Genomic DNA, 24,285 nt, shown 5'->3' with positions numbered 1-24,285 from the left:
TGGCGATTCCTTTTTGTGACCCTGTTCTAAAACAGTATGATCAAGGGGGAAAGGATCATTGAATGCAAAACCACTTTGACAGCATCCGTTACAGGGCATATGGAGACGGGCTGGGTGTGCTTTTGGCAAATGAAAGGCTTCGGGCACATTGTTCCTCATTTCGAAAAATCCACATTCGTCACTATTTCAAGGCGTTTGTAAAGAAATAAATAAGAATTAAAGATGAGCTGCATGAAGGCAATAAAATCGTGAGTCATTCCAAAAGCTACACCGGCACATTCGCTGAGGAGCACAATCGACTCGCCCGGGCCAGTTGGGTTGGTCAGGATGGCCGAGCGGTCTAAGGCGCTGCGTTCAGGTCGCAGTCTCCTCTGGAGGCGTGGGTTCGAATCCCACTTCTGACATTCTCTTGCCTTTGTTGTAGCCACCCGTGCTGTGTATCGCGCTTTCTTCCGAGGGAGCGTCCTTTTCAAAGACGCCAGGAGACAGGCACGCGGGGGATGACCCGGTTTCCCATTTTGGTAGAGATGAAGGTTCAAGGTTCAATTTATTGCAATATAGTGTCAAACACAATTGGAATTCTTTACATCCAGTCACGCATGGATGTAATGTGGCAAACGAAACATTAAGACAGAACAAGATATGACAATACACAGTCATATGGAAGGTGAATGGAAGGTGCTAAGAGTAATAATGATACTTACACTAATACTGAATGATAAAAGTAGGAGTAATAGAAACAATAAAGTGCAAACAGTGCATTCAGTCCTGAAAAGGAATTGAATTGTCATTAAGCAGCCTGGCGGCCGTGGGAAAGAAGCTCAGGCGATGCCGGGATTTTGCAGTTCTCGGGAGCCGAAGCCTTCTACCTGAAGGGAGCAGCTGAAACATGGTACAGCCTGGATGAGATGGGTCAGACATAATTTTTCTTGCCCTTCTCACAGCCCTGATGTTATGAAGGGATTCCAGAGAAGGTAGAGAGGTGTTGATCACTCTCTCTGCCGAGCGGATCACCCGCTGCAGCTTGGCCTTGTCCTTGGCTGCTGCAGCAGGGAACCATGTAATTATTGATTGTGTAATAATGGATTTAATGATGGCAGAGTAAAACCGGATTAATATTTAATAATGAAGTTTGGCAGCTGGCCTCCAGAATCCAGCTGTCTTCTCCAAGCATGACTTCCCAGGTTTCTGGCGTTGGGCCAGTGGCGCAATGGATAACGCGTCTGACTACGGATCAGAAGATTCTAGGTTCGACTCCTGGCTGGCTCGATATTGTTTTTACTCCTTCCTCCCACAAGTTGGGTGTCTGCTGTCCTGCGTCAACATGCCTCAGTAGAGCAGAGGACGCACACCAGCCTCTGATTGCTCAGATGGCGGAGCGCAGGACTGCAGGCAGGCAATTTAGCCGTCCAACCTTAGGTCGATGGGCCGGAGGCAGTGAAGCTTTGCCTCTTGGAGGTGCTGCGATCCTTGCCTTCGAAGCCAGCATTGCGCATAACCCGGCCGGTGAAAAAGGCAAGCGCACGTCAAAAGAGCGTTCCCTGACCGGGAATCGAACCCGGGCCGCGGCGGTGAGAGCGCCGAATCCTAGCCACTAGACCACCAGGGAGGACACGCTGGCCTTCAGACCGTGGACGCCTGGCACACTGTGCGGAAGGAAAACGGGGCTAAAGGCTCAAACTAGTCGACAAAAGGGCACCCTGCCCCGTGTGAGGCTCGAACTCACGACCTTCAGATTATGAGACTGACGCGCTGCCTAACTGCGCCAACGAGGCACGCCCAGATCGACGGCTCCTGGGGTGCCCCTTGTGTCTGGTTGCGTGGCATTTTGTGCGCCACCAGCGAGGAAACTCCTGCGAGGAGAGCACGACTGGGCTTCTTGCACTCTGGCTACCCACACTGAGGACCTTCTCGTTCTTAATTTGTTACACGTACAGAAACAACTTCAAGGAGACACAGAGGGGCTATGTCATGCCCAGGATTCCTATTGTTTTTTAAATGGTGTCGAGAATGGCACGCCTGCCGTTGCTGGACGATCTTGGCGCACATGCTCTCAGGCTAGATAAAACCCATTATAAATAAACACTTACATTTGACACAGCTGACAGATTAATGGAATAACGTTACATATCCACAATGCAAAGTCCCAGTTGTTCAGTGATCACGTGTTTGGCTCGTCTTTAGCCTCATTATCTAGTAGAAAAACTTAAATTGTGCTAAAGTTGAAAGACTGTCCTATGTAAGTTGGTGACGTGTTCCACGTATTAGAGTCTGTTAAAGAAAAAGCTCTGCGGCCATTGCCTGTGGCAGTAAACTGTACTTCGCACTCACCTCTTGAAGAATCTCTTGTTTGCCTTGTGTGCTCGAGACACAATGCCACCGGTTCTTTTAAGGATGTCGCCGCCGTATGGTTAACTGTTGTCTACATTAGAAGGCAACTGCGAACCATAAAAAGGCCCTGAGACGTAGAGAGATGGCGCTTTTTCGCTAAATTGCAATGCCGGCGTCCATCCGCATTTGATCAAGTATTTTCATTGCGCGTTCAAGTAGAACGAGCAGGGTCTGAGAATGGCGATTCCTTTTTGTGACCCTGTTCTAAAACAGTATGATCAAGGGGGAAAGGATCATTGAATGCAAAACCACTTTGACAGCATCCGTTACAGGGCATATGGAGACGGGCTGGGTGTGCTTTTGGCAAATGAAAGGCTTCGGGCACATTGTTCCTCATTTCGAAAAATCCACATTCGTCACTATTTCAAGGCGTTTGTAAAGAAATAAATAAGAATTAAAGATGAGCTGCATGAAGGCAATAAAATCGTGAGTCATTCCAAAAGCTACACCGGCACATTCGCTGAGGAGCACAATCGACTCGCCCGGCCAGTTGGGTTGGTCAGGATGGCCGAGCGGTCTAAGGCGCTGCGTTCAGGTCGCAGTCTCCTCTGGAGGCGTGGGTTCGAATCCCACTTCTGACATTCTCTTGCCTTTGTTGTAGCCACCCGTGCTGTGTATCGCGCTTTCTTCCGAGGGAGCGTCCTTTTCAAAGACGCCAGGAGACAGGCACGCGGGGGATGACCCGGTTTCCCATTTTGGTAGAGATGAAGGTTCAAGGTTCAATTTATTGCAATATAGTGTCAAACACAATTGGAATTCTTTACATCCAGTCACGCATGGATGTAATGTGGCAAACGAAACATTAAGACAGAACAAGATATGACAATACACAGTCATATGGAAGGTGAATGGAAGGTGCTAAGAGTAATAATGATACTTACACTAATACTGAATGATAAAAGTAGGAGTAATAGAAACAATAAAGTGTAAACAGTGCATTCAGTCCTGAAAAGGAATTGAATTGTCATTAAGCAGCCTGGCGGCCGTGGGAAAGAAGCTCAGGCGATGCCGGGATTTTGCAGTTCTCGGGAGCCGAAGCCTTCTACCTGAAGGGAGCAGCTGAATTATGGTACAGCCTGGATGAGATGGGTCAGACATAATTTTTCTTGCCCTTCTCACAGCCCTGATGTTGTGAAGGGATTCCAGAGAAGGTAGAGAGGTGTTGATCACTCTCTCTGCCGAGCGGATCACCCGCTGCAGCTTGGCCTTGTCCTTGGCTGCTGCAGCAGGGAACCATGTAATTATTGATTGTGTAATAATGGATTTAATGATGGCAGAGTAAAACCGGATTAATATTTAATAATGAAGTTTGGCAGCTGGCCTCCAGAATCCAGCTGTCTTCTCCAAGCATGACTTCCCACGGTCTGGCGTTGGGCCAGTGGTGCAATGGATAACGCGTCTGACTACGGATCAGAAGATTCTAGGTTCGACTCCTGGCTGGCTCGATCCTATTTTTACTCCTTCCTCCCACAAGTTGGGTGTCTGCTGTCCTGCGTCAACATGCCTCAGTAGAGCAGAGGACGCACACCAGCCTCTGATTGCTCAGATGGCGGAGCGCAGGACTGCAGGCAGGCAATTTAGCCGTCCAACCTTAGGTCGATGGGCCGGAGGCAGTGAAGCTTTGCCTCTTGGAGGTGCTGCGATCCTTGCCTTCGAAGCCAGCATTGCGCATAACCCGGCCGGTGTAAAAGGCAAGCGCTCGTCAAAAGAGCGTTCCCTGACCGGGAATCGAACCCGGGCCGCGGAGGTGAGAGGGCCGAATCCTAGCCACTAGACCACCAGGGAGGACACGCTGGCCTTCAGGCCGTGGACGCCTGGCACACTGTGCGGAAGGAAAACGGGGCTAAAGTCTCAAACTAGTCGACAAAAGGGAACCCTGCCCCGTGTGAGGCTCGAACTCACGACCTTCAGATTATGAGACTGACGCGCTGCCTAACTGCGCCAACGAGGCACGCCCAGACTGACAGCTCCTGGGTGGCCCCTTGTGTCTGGTTGCGTGGCATTTTGTGCGCCACCAGCGAGGAAACTCCTGCGAGGAGAGCACGACTGGGCTTCTTGCACTCTGGCTACCCACACTGAGGACCTTCTCGTTCTTAATTTGTTACACGTACAGAAACAACTTCAAGGAGACACAGAGGGGCTATGTCATGCCCAGGATTCCTATCGTCTTTTAAATGGTGTCGAGAATGGCACGCCTGCCGTTGCTGGACGATCTTGGCGCACATGCTCTCAGGCTAGATAAAACCCATTATAAATAAACACTTACATTTGACACAGCTGACAGATTAATGGAATAACGTTACATATCCACAATGCAAAGTCCCAGTTGTTCAGTGATCACGTGTTTGGCTCGTCTTTAGCCTCATTATCTAGTAGAAAAACTTAAATTGTGCTAAAGTTGAAAGACTGTCCTATGTAAGTTGGTGACGTGTTCCACGTATTAGAGTCTGTTAAAGAAAAAGCTCTGCGGCCATTGCCTGTGGCAGTAAACTGTACTTCGCACTCACCTCTTGAAGAATCTCTTGTTTGCCTTGTGTGCTCGAGACACAATGCCACCGGTTCTTTTAAGGATGTCGCCGCCGTATGGTTAACTGTTGTCTACATTAGAAGGCAACTGCGAACCATAAAAAGGCCCTGAGACGTAGAGAGATGGCGCTTTTTCGCTAAATTGCAATGCCGGCGTCCATCCGCATTTGATCAAGTATTTTCATTGCGCGTTCAAGTAGAACGAGCAGGGTCTGAGAATGGCGATTCCTTTTTGTGACCCTGTTCTAAAACAGTATGATCAAGGGGGAAAGGATCATTGAATGCAAAACCACTTTGACAGCATCCGTTACAGGGCATATGGAGACGGGCTGGGTGTGCTTTTGGCAAATGAAAGGCTTCGGGCACATTGTTCCTCATTTCGAAAAATCCACATTCGTCACTATTTCAAGGCGTTTGTAAAGAAATAAATAAGAATTAAAGATGAGCTGCATGAAGGCAATAAAATCGTGAGTCATTCCAAAAGCTACACCGGCACATTCGCTGAGGAGCACAATCGACTCGCCCGGGCCAGTTGGGTTGGTCAGGATGGCCGAGCGGTCTAAGGCGCTGCGTTCAGGTCGCAGTCTCCTCTGGAGGCGTGGGTTCGAATCCCACTTCTGACATTCTCTTGCCTTTGTTGTAGCCACCCGTGCTGTGTATCGCGCTTTCTTCCGAGGGAGCGTCCTTTTCAAAGACGCCAGGAGACAGGCACGCGGGGGATGACCCGGTTTCCCATTTTGGTAGAGATGAAGGTTCAAGGTTCAATTTATTGCAATATAGTGTCAAACACAATTGGAATTCTTTACATCCAGTCACGCATGGATGTAATGTGGCAAACGAAACATTAAGACAGAACAAGATATGACAATACACAGTCATATGGAAGGTGAATGGAAGGTGCTAAGAGTAATAATGATACTTACACTAATACTGAATGATAAAAGTAGGAGTAATAGAAACAATAAAGTGCAAACAGTGCATTCAGTCCTGAAAAGGAATTGAATTGTCATTAAGCAGCCTGGCGGCCGTGGGAAAGAAGCTCAGGCGATGCCGGGATTTTGCAGTTCTCGGGAGCCGAAGCCTTCTACCTGAAGGGAGCAGCTGAAACATGGTACAGCCTGGATGAGATGGGTCAGACATAATTTTTCTTGCCCTTCTCACAGCCCTGATGTTATGAAGGGATTCCAGAGAAGGTAGAGAGGTGTTGATCACTCTCTCTGCCGAGCGGATCACCCGCTGCAGCTTGGCCTTGTCCTTGGCTGCTGCAGCAGGGAACCATGTAATTATTGATTGTGTAATAATGGATTTAATGATGGCAGAGTAAAACCGGATTAATATTTAATAATGAAGTTTGGCAGCTGGCCTCCAGAATCCAGCTGTCTTCTCCAAGCATGACTTCCCAGGTTTCTGGCGTTGGGCCAGTGGCGCAATGGATAACGCGTCTGACTACGGATCAGAAGATTCTAGGTTCGACTCCTGGCTGGCTCGATATTGTTTTTACTCCTTCCTCCCACAAGTTGGGTGTCTGCTGTCCTGCGTCAACATGCCTCAGTAGAGCAGAGGACGCACACCAGCCTCTGATTGCTCAGATGGCGGAGCGCAGGACTGCAGGCAGGCAATTTAGCCGTCCAACCTTAGGTCGATGGGCCGGAGGCAGTGAAGCTTTGCCTCTTGGAGGTGCTGCGATCCTTGCCTTCGAAGCCAGCATTGCGCATAACCCGGCCGGTGAAAAAGGCAAGCGCACGTCAAAAGAGCGTTCCCTGACCGGGAATCGAACCCGGGCCGCGGCGGTGAGAGCGCCGAATCCTAGCCACTAGACCACCAGGGAGGACACGCTGGCCTTCAGACCGTGGACGCCTGCGGAAGGAAAACGGGGCTAAAGGCTCAAACTAGTCGACAAAAGGGCACCCTGCCCCGTGTGAGGCTCGAACTCACGACCTTCAGATTATGAGACTGACGCGCTGCCTAACTGCGCCAACGAGGCACGCCCAGATCGACGGCTCCTGGGGTGCCCCTTGTGTCTGGTTGCGTGGCATTTTGTGCGCCACCAGCGAGGAAACTCCTGCGAGGAGAGCACGACTGGGCTTCTTGCACTCTGGCTACCCACACTGAGGACCTTCTCGTTCTTAATTTGTTACACGTACAGAAACAACTTCAAGGAGACACAGAGGGGCTATGTCATGCCCAGGATTCCTATTGTTTTTTAAATGGTGTCGAGAATGGCACGCCTGCCGTTGCTGGACGATCTTGGCGCACATGCTCTCAGGCTAGATAAAACCCATTATAAATAAACACTTACATTTGACACAGCTGACAGATTAATGGAATAACGTTACATATCCACAATGCAAAGTCCCAGTTGTTCAGTGATCACGTGTTTGGCTCGTCTTTAGCCTCATTATCTAGTAGAAAAACTTAAATTGTGCTAAAGTTGAAAGACTGTCCTATGTAAGTTGGTGACGTGTTCCACGTATTAGAGTCTGTTAAAGAAAAAGCTCTGCGGCCATTGCCTGTGGCAGTAAACTGTACTTCGCACTCACCTCTTGAAGAATCTCTTGTTTGCCTTGTGTGCTCGAGACACAATGCCACCGGTTCTTTTAAGGATGTCGCCGCCGTATGGTTAACTGTTGTCTACATTAGAAGGCAACTGCGAACCATAAAAAGGCCCTGAGACGTAGAGAGATGGCGCTTTTTCGCTAAATTGCAATGCCGGCGTCCATCCGCATTTGATCAAGTATTTTCATTGCGCGTTCAAGTAGAACGAGCAGGGTCTGAGAATGGCGATTCCTTTTTGTGACCCTGTTCTAAAACAGTATGATCAAGGGGGAAAGGATCATTGAATGCAAAACCACTTTGACAGCATCCGTTACAGGGCATATGGAGACGGGCTGGGTGTGCTTTTGGCAAATGAAAGGCTTCGGGCACATTGTTCCTCATTTCGAAAAATCCACATTCGTCACTATTTCAAGGCGTTTGTAAAGAAATAAATAAGAATTAAAGATGAGCTGCATGAAGGCAATAAAATCGTGAGTCATTCCAAAAGCTACACCGGCACATTCGCTGAGGAGCACAATCGACTCGCCCGGGCCAGTTGGGTTGGTCAGGATGGCCGAGCGGTCTAAGGCGCTGCGTTCAGGTCGCAGTCTCCTCTGGAGGCGTGGGTTCGAATCCCACTTCTGACATTCTCTTGCCTTTGTTGTAGCCACCCGTGCTGTGTATCGCGCTTTCTTCCGAGGGAGCGTCCTTTTCAAAGACGCCAGGAGACAGGCACGCGGGGGATGACCCGGTTTCCCATTTTGGTAGAGATGAAGGTTCAAGGTTCAATTTATTGCAATATAGTGTCAAACACAATTGGAATTCTTTACATCCAGTCACGCATGGATGTAATGTGGCAAACGAAACATTAAGACAGAACAAGATATGACAATACACAGTCATATGGAAGGTGAATGGAAGGTGCTAAGAGTAATAATGATACTTACACTAATACTGAATGATAAAAGTAGGAGTAATAGAAACAATAAAGTGCAAACAGTGCATTCAGTCCTGAAAAGGAATTGAATTGTCATTAAGCAGCCTGGCGGCCGTGGGAAAGAAGCTCAGGCGATGCCGGGATTTTGCAGTTCTCGGGAGCCGAAGCCTTCTACCTGAAGGGAGCAGCTGAAACATGGTACAGCCTGGATGAGATGGGTCAGACATAATTTTTCTTGCCCTTCTCACAGCCCTGATGTTGTGAAGGGATTCCAGAGAAGGTAGAGAGGTGTTGATCACTCTCTCTGCCGAGCGGATCACCCGCTGCAGCTTGGCCTTGTCCTTGGCTGCTGCAGCAGGGAACCATGTAATTATTGATTGTGTAATAATGGATTTAATGATGGCAGAGTAAAACCGGATTAATATTTAATAATGAAGTTTGGCAGCTGGCCTCCAGAATCCAGCTGTCTTCTCCAAGCATGACTTCCCAGGTTTCTGGCGTTGGGCCAGTGGCGCAATGGATAACGCGTCTGACTACGGATCAGAAGATTCTAGGTTCGACTCCTGGCTGGCTCGATATTGTTTTTACTCCTTCCTCCCACAAGTTGGGTGTCTGCTGTCCTGCGTCAACATGCCTCAGTAGAGCAGAGGACGCACACCAGCCTCTGATTGCTCAGATGGCGGAGCGCAGGACTGCAGGCAGGCAATTTAGCCGTCCAACCTTAGGTCGATGGGCCGGAGGCAGTGAAGCTTTGCCTCTTGGAGGTGCTGCGATCCTTGCCTTCGAAGCCAGCATTGCGCATAGCTGCGATCCTTGCCTTCGAAGCCAGCATTGCGCATAACCCGGCCGGTGAAAAAGGCAAGCGCACGTCAAAAGAGCGTTTCCTCACCGGGAATCGAACCCGGGCTGTGGCCGAATCCTAGCCACTAGACCACCAGGGAGGGCACACTGGCCTTCAGGCCGTGGATGCCTGGGACACTGTGTGTAAGAGTTACCTGGTAAATACCAGATACGGGGACTCAGTTTGAATATAAAATATTGAAATTATCACACCGCAAGCATGAGCAAGGACACATGCATAGTGTGAGCAGCGTGTGAGGAGAACATTTGCCGCGCATGGCCATTGTGCTTTCACACCGACTGCATTTGCAGCTCATACTGTGCAGTTTAATAATGTTTGTAATATAGAACTGTCCACTTCTCTCCTCCCTTATCCATAACCACTCTTTACTTCTCTTCTACACTACCCACCTACTCTGAATTACTGTGGAGGAATGTGAGCTTGTCCACATGGTCTTTGGTGAGGCTTGCTCTTTTTTTTGCTCACGATGGTCCCTGCTGCTGAGAACAGACGTTCAGAAGGTGTGGACTTGTGTTGAGCTGTGCCCATTTGCTCTTGTTTGAGTTTCAACTTCAGGGTGGGGATATCGCTGCTATGGAAGAACCTGACAAGGCTCCTTGCTGCCCCAAGTGCCTTGTTGATCTGGGATGTTTCAGAGCATGGTTTACAATCAACCGGGTGTTATGGCCAGCACATTGAAGTGAAGCAATGCATGCCACTCCTAAAGGATTCTAAGAGCTTTTATCACATTAGCTGCATTATCGTGGACAATTGCCTGTACGTCATCATGGAGAGAGAAGTCAAACTTCTCGGCAACCTCTTCAATCCAGCAAGCTATGTTTTCTGCAGTATGTCGGTTCTCAAGGGGCTTTGTGCACAAAACGAATGAGACTACCTTCCATTTGTCATTGATTTAATGGCAGGTAACTCCGAGGTACTGTATGCCTCTGTGGTAATACTTGTCCAGGCATCGGTGGTAAGTGTGATTTTTGAGGACCTCTCCTGTAGGTTTTTCTTCAGATCTTCAAGAGTATGTTGATATGCCTTCTCTAACTGCTTTGTGAACCACCACCTGGAGGTACATTTGACAATCACCTGTAAGATTAATAAAATTATTATTAATAACATCAGGAACATAGTATCTTTCATGTTGCTTACAGTGTAAGAATATTAATTATTACACAATCCAAACAAGGACACAAAGAAAATGGCCAACTGAAAAAACACACATAACCTAGCTAATAAATATAGGACACAAAAAAATGGACACAGCCATTCCATCCTAAAAAGATGCTCAAAGCAAGCAAAAGTGAGCTAATAATTACTTACTCCCAAGATCCCTTTGCTCAGTTCGACTAACGTTAGCTAAACATCTACAACAAGGTGGTTTGCTCAGAGTTCCCTTAAGCAGAGACAGAAGGAATACACAGTGTGTACTTTTGGGTGTTCATATTCCAACAGAGCAACTGCTTTTAAGATGAATGGCAATGCTAATGAAAAATGTTCTCCAGATATTATAGGTCGCCTTAGTCGGAGCAGAGCTTAATTTTTAAGTTTTGGGTGAACGGTTGCTTTCGTATAAATTTTTGTATAAAAACACAGTGTTTTGCTTTTTGTTATACAAAGTCATACAAAACAAATTAATGGCCTCCAGTGCTATGGCAAAAACACACAAACTTATATCCCTTCTGGAAATTAGAGACTTCCATTCAATTATACACAGACATGTACTCTAACTAAACATCTACTGCATCATAGGATAATAAGAAACATTAGAATGACAGAGAATATAGCAGTGGAAACAATTAATTCTGTCACCCTCAGTCAGGCTGAAAAATATTTCAAAGCTCTTTTGATCTAGAAAGCCCTACTGGCACCTGAATGTGATGTGGTGTCCAGTTAGATCAACTTCAGGGTACCACATCAGCCAACGGTCCCACCCAGGGCAGAGCAAAGTTCATTCCTAGCAGCAATGACAATGAAGCCTAATGAAAGGGAAAGTCCAAGTGTAAACCAATGTCTGACAGTCAGCAGGGGTAAATCTTCGCTTCTGGCATTTGTTCACAGGATGCATGTCTGCAAAGTTATGACAACAGATCAAGATTAAGAAGTGCAAGAGAGAAAAACAACTTGGCAGGTGTTTGTTAGGCAGTCCTAAGCATTTGTGCACCAAGTGGTTAAAGTACTTTGTCATGCATTGTTTATCCAATGTGAGTGAAGAAATAAAATGGGTGCAAAATGAGCATGAACCAAATGCCGAGATGCAAATAAAAGTGGCTTTAGCAAGTAATAACAATAAAACATTGTTATTACGTTTGTACAATATAACATCTTTTACAATATATAAAAGGGGCTTGAGGAAACAGTTCAGCACATATTCGGTTGTTATACACAGGTGAATTTTGGGTTGAAGGGGGATGCTGGACGACTGTGAGGCAGGAGGCTGCATGCAACTGTGATGGTTGATTTAAAAATGATGTGGGCTCACTTCTTACAAAGCTACGTTTAGGATCGTCATTTAGTTCTGCTTATTGAATTGGACGAAAGGAGATCCAAGAGTGCTGATAATAGCACAGCGATGTTTCACTACACTGCAGAACTTATCACTTTCATTAGCAGACATGTCATCTTCTCTCTCTCTCTCTCTCTCTCTCTCTCTCTCTCTCTCTCTCTCTCTCTCTCTCTCTCTCTCTCTCTCTCTCTCTCTCTGCCATTCTCTCAAACACCTGCTGACTTTCTTCTCCAATAACAACACTGTTACTAATATGACCATGTTACAAATAACAAAGGCTTTAAGAAGGGCTTATAATAGCTCAATATTTTAAATATACACCACAAGAAACAATTAGCCTTTCGCATACCCCGCCCCCCTTAGTTACTGTTGCTACTTCCGACAAACAAATGACCAGCGCGACAGATTGCCATGACAGGAAAGCGATATACCCGTGTGTGTCAGTGACCTTCTTTGGAGCAATACCTCCGCGATATCCTCCAGAACGAGGCAAAAGGGGTTACAGTATGCAGTGGAGGCTATATTCAAAATAAAAAATTACGCAATGAAGGAGACACGACTACTATTGAGGCTGATGGTTACTGGTCTCAAGCAAAAAATGAGAAACCACATGACCTGTAACTCAAATGCAACCAGCACAGCCTTGTGGAGCAGTCATGCTCTTGCACTGCCGGGTAAGCTCTCTTTCATATGGTATGGTCTATTAAAGGTTCTCTAAGCGAATCTGTGTGTTGATTTTTGAAATGTGTTTATTGGTTAGAACACTTTGTTATGGTTTCTGGTGTAGGTTTGGCCAGTTTGTTATTATTGCAGTTTGTGGAGGCTGGGCTGTCTACAGAGATCGCGTTTTTTTACAGTTTGATCAGTGGACAGGAAGCAAACAGATAGTGAGGAGATGTTTGATGTATGTAACAAAAAAAATTTTATGGTCTAAAATGCGTGAATTCACTTAGAGAACCTTTAATGTCTATTGCGAGTAGCTATTTTGTTAAAATACAAGGGTATGTTAGCTTACTAAACCTACATGTGCTTCAAAGCCATTCAAAGCTAAGTAACATTTCTCTGTTGTTTTGAGAATAGCCATTTTGAGAATCATAATGTTTTATTTCCTTTGGTGATAACCAGAATTCACAAATAGGAAATTTCTTTGGCTTAAAAGTTGCAGAACAGATAATATAATAAATAAAATGTATAATTTAATAAAATTGCACATCTTTTACGGGATTGGGAAACTCAAGGGTAGGTTTTCCGTTCATAAAATGCTACATGAAAGATAAAAACAAATTATTTAAAGTTGATTGTTAGGGCGCTATGTTCAACTTTGTCGTAAACTGACGAAAAATAAAGTTGGGGAGCTGAAAGTCCCAAGACAACAGCAGCTAATGTAGCTAGCGTTAGCTAACATGTTAACTAATGTTGGCAAAAGAACTCATTAAACTTAGCTTAGAGAGTAGATTAACATTCAGGCAATTATATTCATGGTAATCATAACTTTGGTCCAAGTAGAACTTTACTTTTAATAAGTATATTTGTAGCATAACTTTACATAACTTACAAATGTACTTGCTAGTATTTAAGTGGTTAAGTACATTGAAGCATACTTTATTTTTACCTCGGATCTAAAATATTCTGTCTTAACCTTTTTACACTTACTCTGTTTTGGGGGATGGACTGGGACTGCTGGATTATTTATTACTTTTCATGCAATGTTTATTTTTGTAATAATTTTAATAAGCAATATTATATAACAAAAACGTTACAAGATTTTAAACAAGAACTTGTTTAGTGCTCTTATTATTTTCAGCATGACTTTGTTAAAGGTTAACTTCTAAATTAAATGAAATAACAGAATTCTTAATGCTTATGTTTTGTTGAGATTAGCTTTACCGTTTTACGCTACCTGTTTTAACATATTTGGCATATTTTATTTAATCCCTATTCTTCTACATCTTTGTACCAGAGTTATTTTCTGTTTTTCGATAGTGTTGTTGATACTGTTGATACTCTTACAGACACAATTATGATGCTTACTGCTTTTATCTTACCAAATGTAGTATCAACCTGCTCGCGCTGAATGATGCATCGTATTTGATAACTTTCAGTTTCCATGTTGCCAGATATTGGTACGAAAAACAAGCAAAAATAATTGGCCTTAAAAAACAAAGTTCGTCCAAACCTTGTATTTCAGAAATAAATCTGAGAAATCGCTAATAGCCTACTAACCTACACCTAACAATCACTTTATAGATAATGTCAGAGTGTCATATTAATTGCTAAAACACTACGTCTAAAGAGGATTTTTAACAATAGGATCTGGCAACACTGCAAATTCTGTATCCGCGCCGTCGCATCTTAAGCCAATCTTCGTCATTTTACACTAAACTATACTGTAAACTGTCCAAACTTAATTATATATGCGGATTCGTTTTGAAAAACGAATTAGTCATTAAGAGAACTTCAAATTTTATTTTTTAATATGAAAAAATTACAGAGGTCCGGACCTCTGTGACCTCATAGCTGGCTACGGCCATGATGAGGAACAAAAATGACAGCAACTGAGTCATCTCATGAGTAAAGTTTATTTTGAACTCGAGTTTTGTTTTAGCTTTCAGGTTGTGTATTATAGGGAATAACATTTTCTGGGAGCATTACAAGAGACAGTTATTTACAACTTCCTTTTAATAATTATAAAATTGTTTTAGAAGGATAAAGATAAAAGTCTGATAAACATCACAATACATTTCTTATCAAGAATAACGTGCATAACAAACTCTCTTTGAACTGTCATGCTGTAGTTTAAAATGTTGAGAGTACTCAGTGCTTACTTTTAAAAGACAAATAATTAACTGTTTTATTAACTTTCTAATTCCACATCAGTATTCCCATCCTGAGGCACCCAGGAATTACACCAGCTTTAGGCCAGATCCAGACTCCCACAAAGAAGTCAGATGACCCAACACCATTGAAAAGATGACACCGACTTTAAAGGACTTCATACAACGCCATTCTGAAATTTTTCTTTGTAGTTTTTCTTTGTAGTTCTGCTATTCTTCAACTTTGATTTGTCTGTGTTTAATGTCCATGTATATTCGATTTTGTATATCATGTAAAGCTACTTTGCAACAGCGCTATATAAAGAAAGTTGAATTGAATTGAATCACATAACATTACAAAGCCAAAGGACCATCTGAAATAAATCTAAATCTATTGTATTTGAGGTTTTGTTTATGTATGACATTCAGTCAATGTGCAGTGGCCACCTGGAAAGAGAGAGAGAGAGAGAGAGAGATAGAGGGAGGGAGAGAGAGAGAGAGAGAGAGAGAGAGAGAGAGAGAGTATATGACATGCCTAACCAGCAGCAGGTTGCAATTAATTGAGACTCTACCCTTATTATTTTGCTCATTTGCCGAAAATGGTTGTCAGCTCATTGCTAATGAGCTGCCAAGGTCATTGCTAAACCGTACTTGAAATGAAATACGCAGGGACAAGCAATCCAGCTGTCTTTTACTGCCGGCCTGAGAGACAGAGTTTGTAATTATAAGTGCTTTTATTGTGTATCATTTAAATCTTATATTCTGCATACATCTCAGTAAAAATAACTGACTAGCTAAATAAATAGATAAACTATACAGTTACCTACTTTCAAAAGTAATAAAAGGACACATCTGTTCCAAACCTAGTCAGCTGCTTACCTAGACAGCATCTTTGGGACATCATAAACGCATTACATCATTCAACATGTTTAAATTAGTGAGCATTGTCATAAACGCTTATAAAATAATGTAGAAAAATTGTCTAAATCCTGAAAGAGATTGTTGTTAATAGTTTTAGGAATTATTATTTGCGTTATTATCACACTGAAAATGAAACATCAACCTGCACTTTAAAGAAGGCTGGGTTATTTTTAAGCCATGTTGGGTAAACATTGAACAGAAAATAAATTGAAATTGACCCAAAGCTGGGTTGTTTTAACCCAACTGCTGGGTTATGTGGTTGCAGAACAACAACTCAACATTGGGTCATTTTAACCCAGCATGTCTTCTGTCCAATATTTACCAATTATGGGTTAAAAATAACCCAACCATTTTAATGTGCAAGTTTGTTGTATGTGCATATGTAGTAGGGTGTACCAATGGTTTCAGAATATTTGCATTCTGTGCACCATATTCATGCTATATATACTTCAGAACTTTTATCTTCAACATGAAGAATAGTAAGAACCAAATGTCATTTTCTTTTAAAGGTTCCAATTATGATAAAACATTCATTCAAGTAAAACTGACAGACGTTCTCTCTGGTCAGTAATTTTGATCTCAAGCAATGAGCTACTGAAGTGGACATGAAAAATATCTTTACTGAACCAAACCGATGTATTTTACAATAGCTGTGTTATTTCTGCAGTCTTGGACCTGACCGTAAAGACCTGTTTCAGATGATGATGGCTGAGTCTGTGTGTGTAATGAAGTGAATCCAGCTCACACTTGGCTTTGAGCTGTCAAACGGAGAACGAGCAGCTACATCCCTCCTCATTGTTAAAAGAAGGGTTGTCCTCTCAGAGCCCGGTCTCATTATGTCCAGTCAGTGCTTAAGCCAGTCTGAGAAACTGCACCGACCTCTAGCGTGTTTCACTGTTAACATAAGTGAAACATAAGCTGTGTCTTCTGGTTCCCCTATACATTCATAAATATATAGAATACTCTGCAGTGTGATTAGACGCTTGTTTTTCAACATTATACACATTTACTCATTTAAATGGGTCAGTTAAAACGTTTGTCGTACTGACAGGATATTTGAGGCTTTGTGGCCTTAAAAATATTAAGGGTTGGTTTCCTGGACAGGGGGGTTTAGATTAAACCGGGATAAGACCTTAATTATATAGTAGTTTTTACAAACATACCTTACAAAAAACATGACACTAATATATTTTAAGATACAGTATGTCAGTGCAAGCTGTTTTCAGTTAAGACAGCTCAAACCAAGAGATAAAGAAGTGCCATCAATATCTATGTCAAGTATATTTGGAAGACGTGGGTTTTTTTAATTGTTTTCTGAATGTAACATGATTTAGGCCCCCTTTGTGAAGGTAACACAAGATGCCGCTCATTTGTTGAACGTAAGGTTGTGGATGCGGTGTAGGAATGTGTGAAAGTTTGCCGGTGCGGTCCCAGTGAATGTTCTGTGAGTGAGTAGTAGCGACTTGTACCTGATACGCACTTTAATCAGTAGCCAGTGGAAAGAAACGAAGAGCGGCGTTATATGAGCCCTTTTGGGCTCCTGGAAGATGATCGGAGCTGCTGTGTTCTGAACTAATTGGAGTAGTTTAATAGACCATCCAGGAAGGCCAGCAATAAGAGCATTGCAATAGTCCAGCCTGGAGATTACAAGGGCCTGAATAAGAAGTTGTGCAGCATGCTCTGTAAGATATAGCCGTATCTTCCTGATATTGTATAATGCAAAACGGCATGATTGCTCTGTCTTTGCAATGTTATAAGAGAAGGACAGTTTGTCATCAAAGACTACACAAGGTTTCTTGCCGTTTTGGAAGGAGAAATGGTTGTGTCCAGTTGAATGGATAGGTCATGCTGTTGCCTGGGTTGTGGCAGAAAAACAAGCAACTCTGTCTTAGCGGGGTTCAGCTGGAGATGATGTTTCTTTATCCAAGCTGACTGTAATGTGTGCTGCTATGGTGGGATCACCTGGGTGAAATGAAAAGTCTGTGTGACATCAGCATAGCAGTGGTCGGAGAATCCATGCGTCTGTATGATAGGTCCTAAGGATGTTGTGCAGATGGAAAAAAGGAGTGGACCAAGCACTGGTCCCTGAGGGAACCCAGTTATCATCTGGTGAACTGTGGACCACATAACCTTCTTAGAGATACAAACCATTGGAGGGGAGTACCTGTGATCCCTAGCGATGATATGGTGGCAAGTAGGGTCTGATGATTGACTGTGTCAAAGGCTGCTGATAGGTCTAATAAGATCAGAACCGAGGATTTGGATTCTGCCTTAGCTAGCCGTAATGCTTCTGTGACCGCTAACAACATTGTTTCGGTGAAGTGGTTGCATTTGAAGCATGACTGCTTGTCATTGAGTAAGTTGTTCGGAGAAATAAATTAGGATACTTGGTTAAAACAGCTCTCTCAAGTGATGAACTGAAAGAAGTGAGATGGGTCTGTAACTGTCAGTAAGAGAGGGGTTCAGCATGGCTTTTTTAAGCAGTGGTGTGACCAGGACCTATAAAATGGCCTGTAATAAATGGAAGGGGATTGGGTCAAGGGAGCATGTGGTTGGGTGGGTGGAGTGAAGTTTAATAACTTCAGTGTCAGTGAGCGGAGAGGAGAAATGGAAGTCAGATGTAAGTGTAGAGTTTTCTGTGATATGTGGTGAAGAGAAATGGTTAAGTTTTGTTGGTGAAAAGTTTGCAAAGCCATCAGCTGACAAAGAGGAGGTGGGTGGAGGGGGACAGAGGAGAGAGTTAAAACTTTTGAACAGCTGCCTTGTGTTGGGTGCGTTAGTTACCCTGGTGGTATAGAATGATGTTTTAACTGTAGTAACAGCAGCAGAGAAAGAGGAGAGAAGTGACTGGTAGTGACAGAGGTGCCATGGTGATCGTAAAAATTCCTGAAGGAAACACCATTGCTATGCAAAAGTATTGGCTAACCAGAGACTAAGCAGATCACACCAAGTTCTGAGCTTCTTGTCCAGAAAGGCAACCATCGATGTCTGAAAAAGGTGACGCTCAGGAGAGCAAACCTTTACTTCAACAGACATTCATCTGCATGTTCCAGATTGTTAAGGACCTTCTGCACCGGCTCCAGGACTGCATCTGCGTGTTCCAGACTGCTAGGATCCTCTCAGTTCTCCAGAAGATCAGCATTTCACAGCACTTAATGTTCAAGGCTGTTGAACGGATCCTGACTTTTTCCCCCCAGCAGTCAGGCTTTGGCGTGCTAGTGGCAGACGTGCCACCACCAGACTGCTCATTTGATCGCACAGAACGTAAATATCACTAACCAAACGACTCTCCAGAGACCTTGCTTTTCAATATACCATAGATGCTTCTCAACTCATTTTCAAATGTTTAACAGATAATTCTTTAATTTTTAACTTATGAGAAATAATTTTGTCACCTTCTTACAGGGTTCCCACGGGTCCTTGAAATCCTTGAAAGTTTGTGAATCTGGGGAAAAAATTCAAGACCCTGGGAAGTTTTTGAAAATATACATGCATAGATACAGGTCGTTGAAAGTGCTTTTCTATTTTATGCAAGAAGTTTTCTGGCAAAAAAATGCCTATTATTCCCTGTGTAGTGTAGGATAATATAAGAAAATTCTAGACTTTTTAAGCACACGTGCTAAACTGTTCACTTTAAATGCTTATATATTTTGTATGCAAATGTTGATGCATACCATAATGCTTTTTTGCATAGTTGTGTTTGACACATGAAAATGTCTCGGGAACATATGTAACAGCCAGGATTCATTTTATTACACATTACTAGGGCTGTGACGGATAACAAAACTTACGGTTCGGATCACATTAGATTTTTGAGGCATGGATCGGATAATTTTTTGGATCAACAAAAAAAGGGGTGGGGAAAATCTAATAAGAACAAATAAAAAAATTACAAACATTTATAAAAAAGAACAAAGTTGCACATTAAGTCTTTGTCTTGGGTTGTTTGATGCACATTAATGACACATACTTAAGAAGGTTAATTAAGGTTACTGTCTCTTTAAGAACTAATAAGCACAGACTGGTTTCTGACTCTATAATTCACTTAAGACATAAACAAATGTTTTTTTATTAGAAAAAGTATAATGTGGAGATTATTTTGTGTGTACGTGCCCTGTCAAGAGCAAAAAAGAATTTATGTTGGCCTACTTTTTGAAACGCATCTCTCCGTATATGCCCTACTGAGGGCACTTGAACGCGTGCACACACACAGGTGGAAGGGCAAATTCCAAACGCCGCTTCAGGAAGAAGATGCAGTCGCTTCATATAAAAACGTTACTTTGTTTTTCTTTGCTCTATTCAGCAAACGTATTAATGGACTACAGTATGAGACACGTAAAGTAGCGCAGCTATGTCTATAGTTTACACATGAAGAGTTCTGATCTTTGAAGGCAAGATTATGCCTAACTGGAGCTGGACCGGACACATTTAACCGCATGTGTGTACAGAAATCTGCTCACTTTAGCATTTTTAATCACTTGAATGTTAACATTTGCAATCCTTTGAAACATGTGCAAATAATAAACTTTCCCTATTTACATTTGCATATTAGTCCGCGAAATGCATGCGAGCCAAACCACGGATTGTGATCCGTATGGATCAAGGATCAACTGCGATCTGCCACAGCACTACACATTACACTATTTAGGCATTTAGGGCAAATAATGTACCTATTTATTTACAAAACGGTAACAACTTTTTTTCAAAAAGTACTTAAAAAATCCCACATGTACTGAGGACAAGCGATCGATTTTCTATAAAGAAAATATGCAAGAGTGACTAATTGCATCATTACGTCACCTAAGAATGTGAAGCGAATTTGATTCCACTATAAATACATACTTAAATTAAAGGTATAGCGGAAGATTTTCGTTTTCCGGGTGGATCATCAAGACTATTGGTCATCCCAGATGTCAATCATTCTGATTATATGTTGACGTATAACCGTCGAATGTGCTCGCCTCTAGGTTCGCTTGCTGCACATGCGCACTTTCACGTGTATGTGTGTTGTGCTACGGTTTCAACCATTCATTGAAGCTCGCGTTCTCGCTGTGTTTTTTTTTCAAACTGTCTGAGGGTCGCAAGAGAAAAAGTGTCTACGAATTGTATGACAAGAAGAGAAAGGACTATAAAGAAAGAAACAAGACCAGAATGTTTATGGGAGACTATTTCACACGAGTGGCGTGAGCTAAAAGGACAGGTTGGGCTTCCCACGCGAAGTTTCTACTGGAAAGGTACATTTTGTCATGCTATTTGGAGAATCCATTAAAAATCACTGCTAGTAAAAGTTGATGTAAGCTATGATTATGCTAGCCCTGGCACAAGTCACGAACCGCACAGACACGGTAAACATGCCGACAGAAACTTGTAAACAGAGCGAAGAGAAGAACTGAGCTCCTGCATGCTCTGTCTCTGTCTCGTGCACGCGTTTAACAGGCGTTCCCTCTGGGTAGGAGGGAGGGAGAGTGTTGCGTGTGGCCGTGTGCATTTTTTAAAAAATATCGAGGGGCGGTTCTTTTAAATAATTCGGGAAAATCATCCGCTATACCTTTAATAATATATATGGTAGATTAGAAGCACTTCATTTTGTAAGGCAAAAACCTTAAAATGTAACCACAGATTGTAAAACGCTGCTGGCCACAAGAGGGCACTGATCCCTTACACGTAACTTTACATCGTAAAATGTGCTTGCACAAACAAACTGTAAGGTGGTCATTTTATTCTTGGACTAGATTCTGTGAAACTAGAGTTCTAAAAGAAAAGCACAATGTCAATGGATATAGAAGGATCACTAATCTTTATTGCATGAAAGATCTGTTATCTGTCACAAATCTGTGAACTAAAGCTTAGATAAAGTGCAAGTTAAACAATTAAGATACACTGTTTGAGAGATACTAGAGCCAAGCTTCCTCACTGGCCATGCATCTGTTGTATCTGTGAACATTAAAGACAAAACCATAAGCATTTACTGACATCCTGCAAAACCTTGCCTATTAAACACTGTGGTGTTTCTTCACTGGTCTAAGTGTCTTTTATAGTCTTTTAATGTTTTCTGTAAGGATACTTATCTGTTTAAATGTATTCACGTGGGGTTTGTTCTCCAGAGCGGGATAAGCTTTTTTTAGAGATTTTTTTGTGTGGCTTTAGCCAAAGCAAGTGTAATGTATCAAGGGGCCAACTGTTTACATTCTCATTCATCACAGTGCACGACCTCTTTACTCATGGGTTACTGAAGCAGGTTATTGACCGCAGTCACCTAAGCTGTTAATACAAAGTCTATTCGTGCACTTTGTAGTCACTGAAATGTTCTTTGTTTAGCTTCAGAGAAACAATTAAAAATGCTGAATAATGATGACAAATTAACTGGATTGATATGGATGCCTTTCACGTATAAACACACTGCCTTTTAAAGTCTATTCAACATTATAAAGCTTGAAAATATACAACATTTTACTACTCAAACTGAATTGTTATCTGGATGTGTTAGTGTGACTAAAGAGAACTCAGGATTCTGATAATAAGACTTTACCATTTTAGAAAGGACCCTGGGTTAACAATTTGCTGATAATTTGGTGATCGTGTCTCTTTTTAGGAGTCATGATACCAACACTGCTCCTGTATTAGCCGATTCTATTAACTGGTATAATTCATCCTTTTTGGATCCTAACCATTTAGAACCTGAAGCAAAAATAGGTTGTTTGCACACATTTGTGACCCGTGCTGGTAGAATGAGTCGGAATAAGCACCTTTTCAAAAATGAGTAATTTGATATTTTCAATTCAAAAATCTCAAAATGATGATTCTTTTGTTTGATTGATTGACATTGAGACAGACAACTTTAAGCTCCACTATAATGCAAGGATCTAATGTAATGTTACACATCAGATACTTTTACCAACAGTTAACTCCTTCCCAGTCTTCATTTAAAAAAAAAAGTTGCCAGCCAGCGCCAGCATTTTTTATGATTTTTACACAATTTTAATGCCTACCAGAAATGTTCTTCTTTAAATATATAAATATACAATATATTAAATGAAATAACAGATCCTCTGAAAAAACCTTTTCATCCCACTTTCATTTGTTCTCTTTTTATCACTAGTTCTAACTGTTTGTTTGCCCTAAGGGGTTGCTTCCGGGTTTTATAAGTTGAGTAACCTGGTGGGTAATAGCGGAATTACGGATTGTGGGAAAAACTCGTCATTGGCAGAGAAGTGTTTTCTCTTAATTGATGAGTTAACTTGTCAAAATAGTTAGTCAAACTTTCACTTAACAGATTATATCTGCCTGAATTCTTGTCAAGTAGAAATTTTTAAAACTGTAATTCTGTATATGTGTATATAGCAGATTGTCTTATTGCTCTTAATAAGTCTTTTAATATCAATCAGGTCCCGAACTTTATCTCTCTTAATAGCTATTTTAACATCAAGCAAATCCTGCACTCTATTTTCTAATTCCTGCATGTTTTAAAACCAAAATGGCAGGAATGCATGTGGATGGACACGGATCTTTGTATTGGATTAAGCATTAACTCTTTTCCTGCCATTGATGAGTTATCTCGTAAATTAAGAGAAAACCTTTGCCTAGAAAAAAAACGGGTTTCTGATGAGTTTTATGGTAATCTGTAATACCGCAATTATCAAATTATTTATAAAAAACTGAAGCAAAACATTATTTATTAATTTTACACTCCGTTTATTTTTTGATAATCGTTCTGAATCTGATCTCTAACAAAATTCCGGTAACACTTTACAATAAGGTTCATTAGTTAAAATTAGTTAATGTATTAACTAACATGAACAAACCATGAGCAATACATTTGTTACAGTATTTATTAATCTTTGTTTATGTTAGTTAATAGAAATAAAGCTTTTAATTGTTTGTTCATGTTAGTTCACGGTGCATTAACTAACGTTAACAAGATTTTAAAAAAGTATTCGTAATTGTTGAAATTAACATTAACAAAGATTAATAAATGCTGTATGAGTGCAGTTCATTATTAGTTCATGTTAACTAATGTTGTTAACTAATGAACCTTATTGTAAAGTGTTACCAAAATTCCTTCACAAAAATGCAATTATTTCACCTTTTTGCTCAAAATTTTTTATTTTTGTAAAAAAATACCCATATTTAAGAGTTTATAAACAGAGATAGGATGAAAAAATATAGATAGGATGAAACAGGGTTTTCTTAGTGTTGTTTGTTTAAAGCAGTGGGGTCTGTTCTTTCATTTGATATATTTGCTTATTTATATATTTTTAAAAGAAAATTTTCCTGGAAGGCATTTTGTGAAACTTTTGTAAAGGCTGCCAGGGAATGAGTTAGGGACGGTACACCTCTAAGATTTCATACAAATAAAGATCATTTTAGATGTTAAATAACTATTTAGAGCATGAAGATTGCTAGACGAAGGCTTTATTAATTTTGGTTGAAATTGAGGTTTTCATAAAAAGTATATTTTATAGTTTCTTTCGTCTGTGGCTCAAATTTAGACTGTGAGCATTCCAACTCATTTATTTTTTTATGTTGAATTCTAAAACAATGTGGTATCATCAAGTATAAGGTATCATTTTTTCAGAAACAAATTGCTTTCAATAAATGACAATCATTGATCATTACGTTATGTAAATAGACTTTACATTAAAAAAAAATTATTTAGAAATAATAAAAAAGTGATCAAATGAATCTAACACTTTAGCCTTTAAAAATATGCTGTGGTTGTAGTACATACAAGTGATTTTAGTGTTACTGATGTACACCGTTTTCATTTTCAGTTTTTTTTTTGCTTCAGCCGTTTTCACTCCCTTCATTT

At 41.8% G+C, this 24,285-nt stretch overlaps 11 non-coding genes across 11 annotated transcripts; 8 read left to right on the top strand and 3 right to left on the bottom strand.

The window, feature by feature from the left end:
• The first annotated feature begins 321 nt into the window (after window positions 1-321).
• On the top strand, window positions 322-404 carry trnal-cag (transfer RNA leucine (anticodon CAG)). The gene has a single exon. It is a non-coding gene; the product is annotated as a tRNA-Leu (tRNA).
• Window positions 405-1,196: 792 nt separating this feature from the next.
• Window positions 1,197-1,269, top strand: trnar-acg (transfer RNA arginine (anticodon ACG)). Its single transcript has one exon. It is a non-coding gene; the product is annotated as a tRNA-Arg (tRNA).
• Window positions 1,270-1,701: 432 nt separating this feature from the next.
• trnam-cau (transfer RNA methionine (anticodon CAU)) lies at window positions 1,702-1,775 on the bottom strand. The gene has a single exon. It is a non-coding gene; the product is annotated as a tRNA-Met (tRNA).
• A 1,114-nt stretch (window positions 1,776-2,889) lies between these two features.
• trnal-cag (transfer RNA leucine (anticodon CAG)) lies at window positions 2,890-2,972 on the top strand. The gene has a single exon. It is a non-coding gene; the product is annotated as a tRNA-Leu (tRNA).
• Window positions 2,973-3,763: 791 nt separating this feature from the next.
• Window positions 3,764-3,836, top strand: trnar-acg (transfer RNA arginine (anticodon ACG)). The gene has a single exon. It is a non-coding gene; the product is annotated as a tRNA-Arg (tRNA).
• Window positions 3,837-4,268: 432 nt separating this feature from the next.
• trnam-cau (transfer RNA methionine (anticodon CAU)) lies at window positions 4,269-4,342 on the bottom strand. Its single transcript has one exon. It is a non-coding gene; the product is annotated as a tRNA-Met (tRNA).
• Window positions 4,343-5,457: 1,115 nt separating this feature from the next.
• On the top strand, window positions 5,458-5,540 carry trnal-cag (transfer RNA leucine (anticodon CAG)). Its single transcript has one exon. It is a non-coding gene; the product is annotated as a tRNA-Leu (tRNA).
• Window positions 5,541-6,332: 792 nt separating this feature from the next.
• Window positions 6,333-6,405, top strand: trnar-acg (transfer RNA arginine (anticodon ACG)). Its single transcript has one exon. It is a non-coding gene; the product is annotated as a tRNA-Arg (tRNA).
• A 422-nt stretch (window positions 6,406-6,827) lies between these two features.
• Window positions 6,828-6,901, bottom strand: trnam-cau (transfer RNA methionine (anticodon CAU)). The gene has a single exon. It is a non-coding gene; the product is annotated as a tRNA-Met (tRNA).
• Window positions 6,902-8,016: 1,115 nt separating this feature from the next.
• On the top strand, window positions 8,017-8,099 carry trnal-cag (transfer RNA leucine (anticodon CAG)). Its single transcript has one exon. It is a non-coding gene; the product is annotated as a tRNA-Leu (tRNA).
• A 792-nt stretch (window positions 8,100-8,891) lies between these two features.
• trnag-acc (transfer RNA glycine (anticodon ACC)) lies at window positions 8,892-8,964 on the top strand. Its single transcript has one exon. It is a non-coding gene; the product is annotated as a tRNA-Arg (tRNA).
• Window positions 8,965-24,285: the final 15,321 nt, after the last annotated feature.

The sequence above is a fragment of the Misgurnus anguillicaudatus genome, chromosome 10 (genome assembly GCF_027580225.2).
Source record: "Misgurnus anguillicaudatus chromosome 10, ASM2758022v2, whole genome shotgun sequence".
NCBI lineage: Eukaryota > Metazoa > Chordata > Actinopteri > Cypriniformes > Cobitidae > Misgurnus > Misgurnus anguillicaudatus.
Note: the sequence above shows the minus strand (reverse complement) of the source record. Positions and strands in the feature narration are given on the sequence as shown.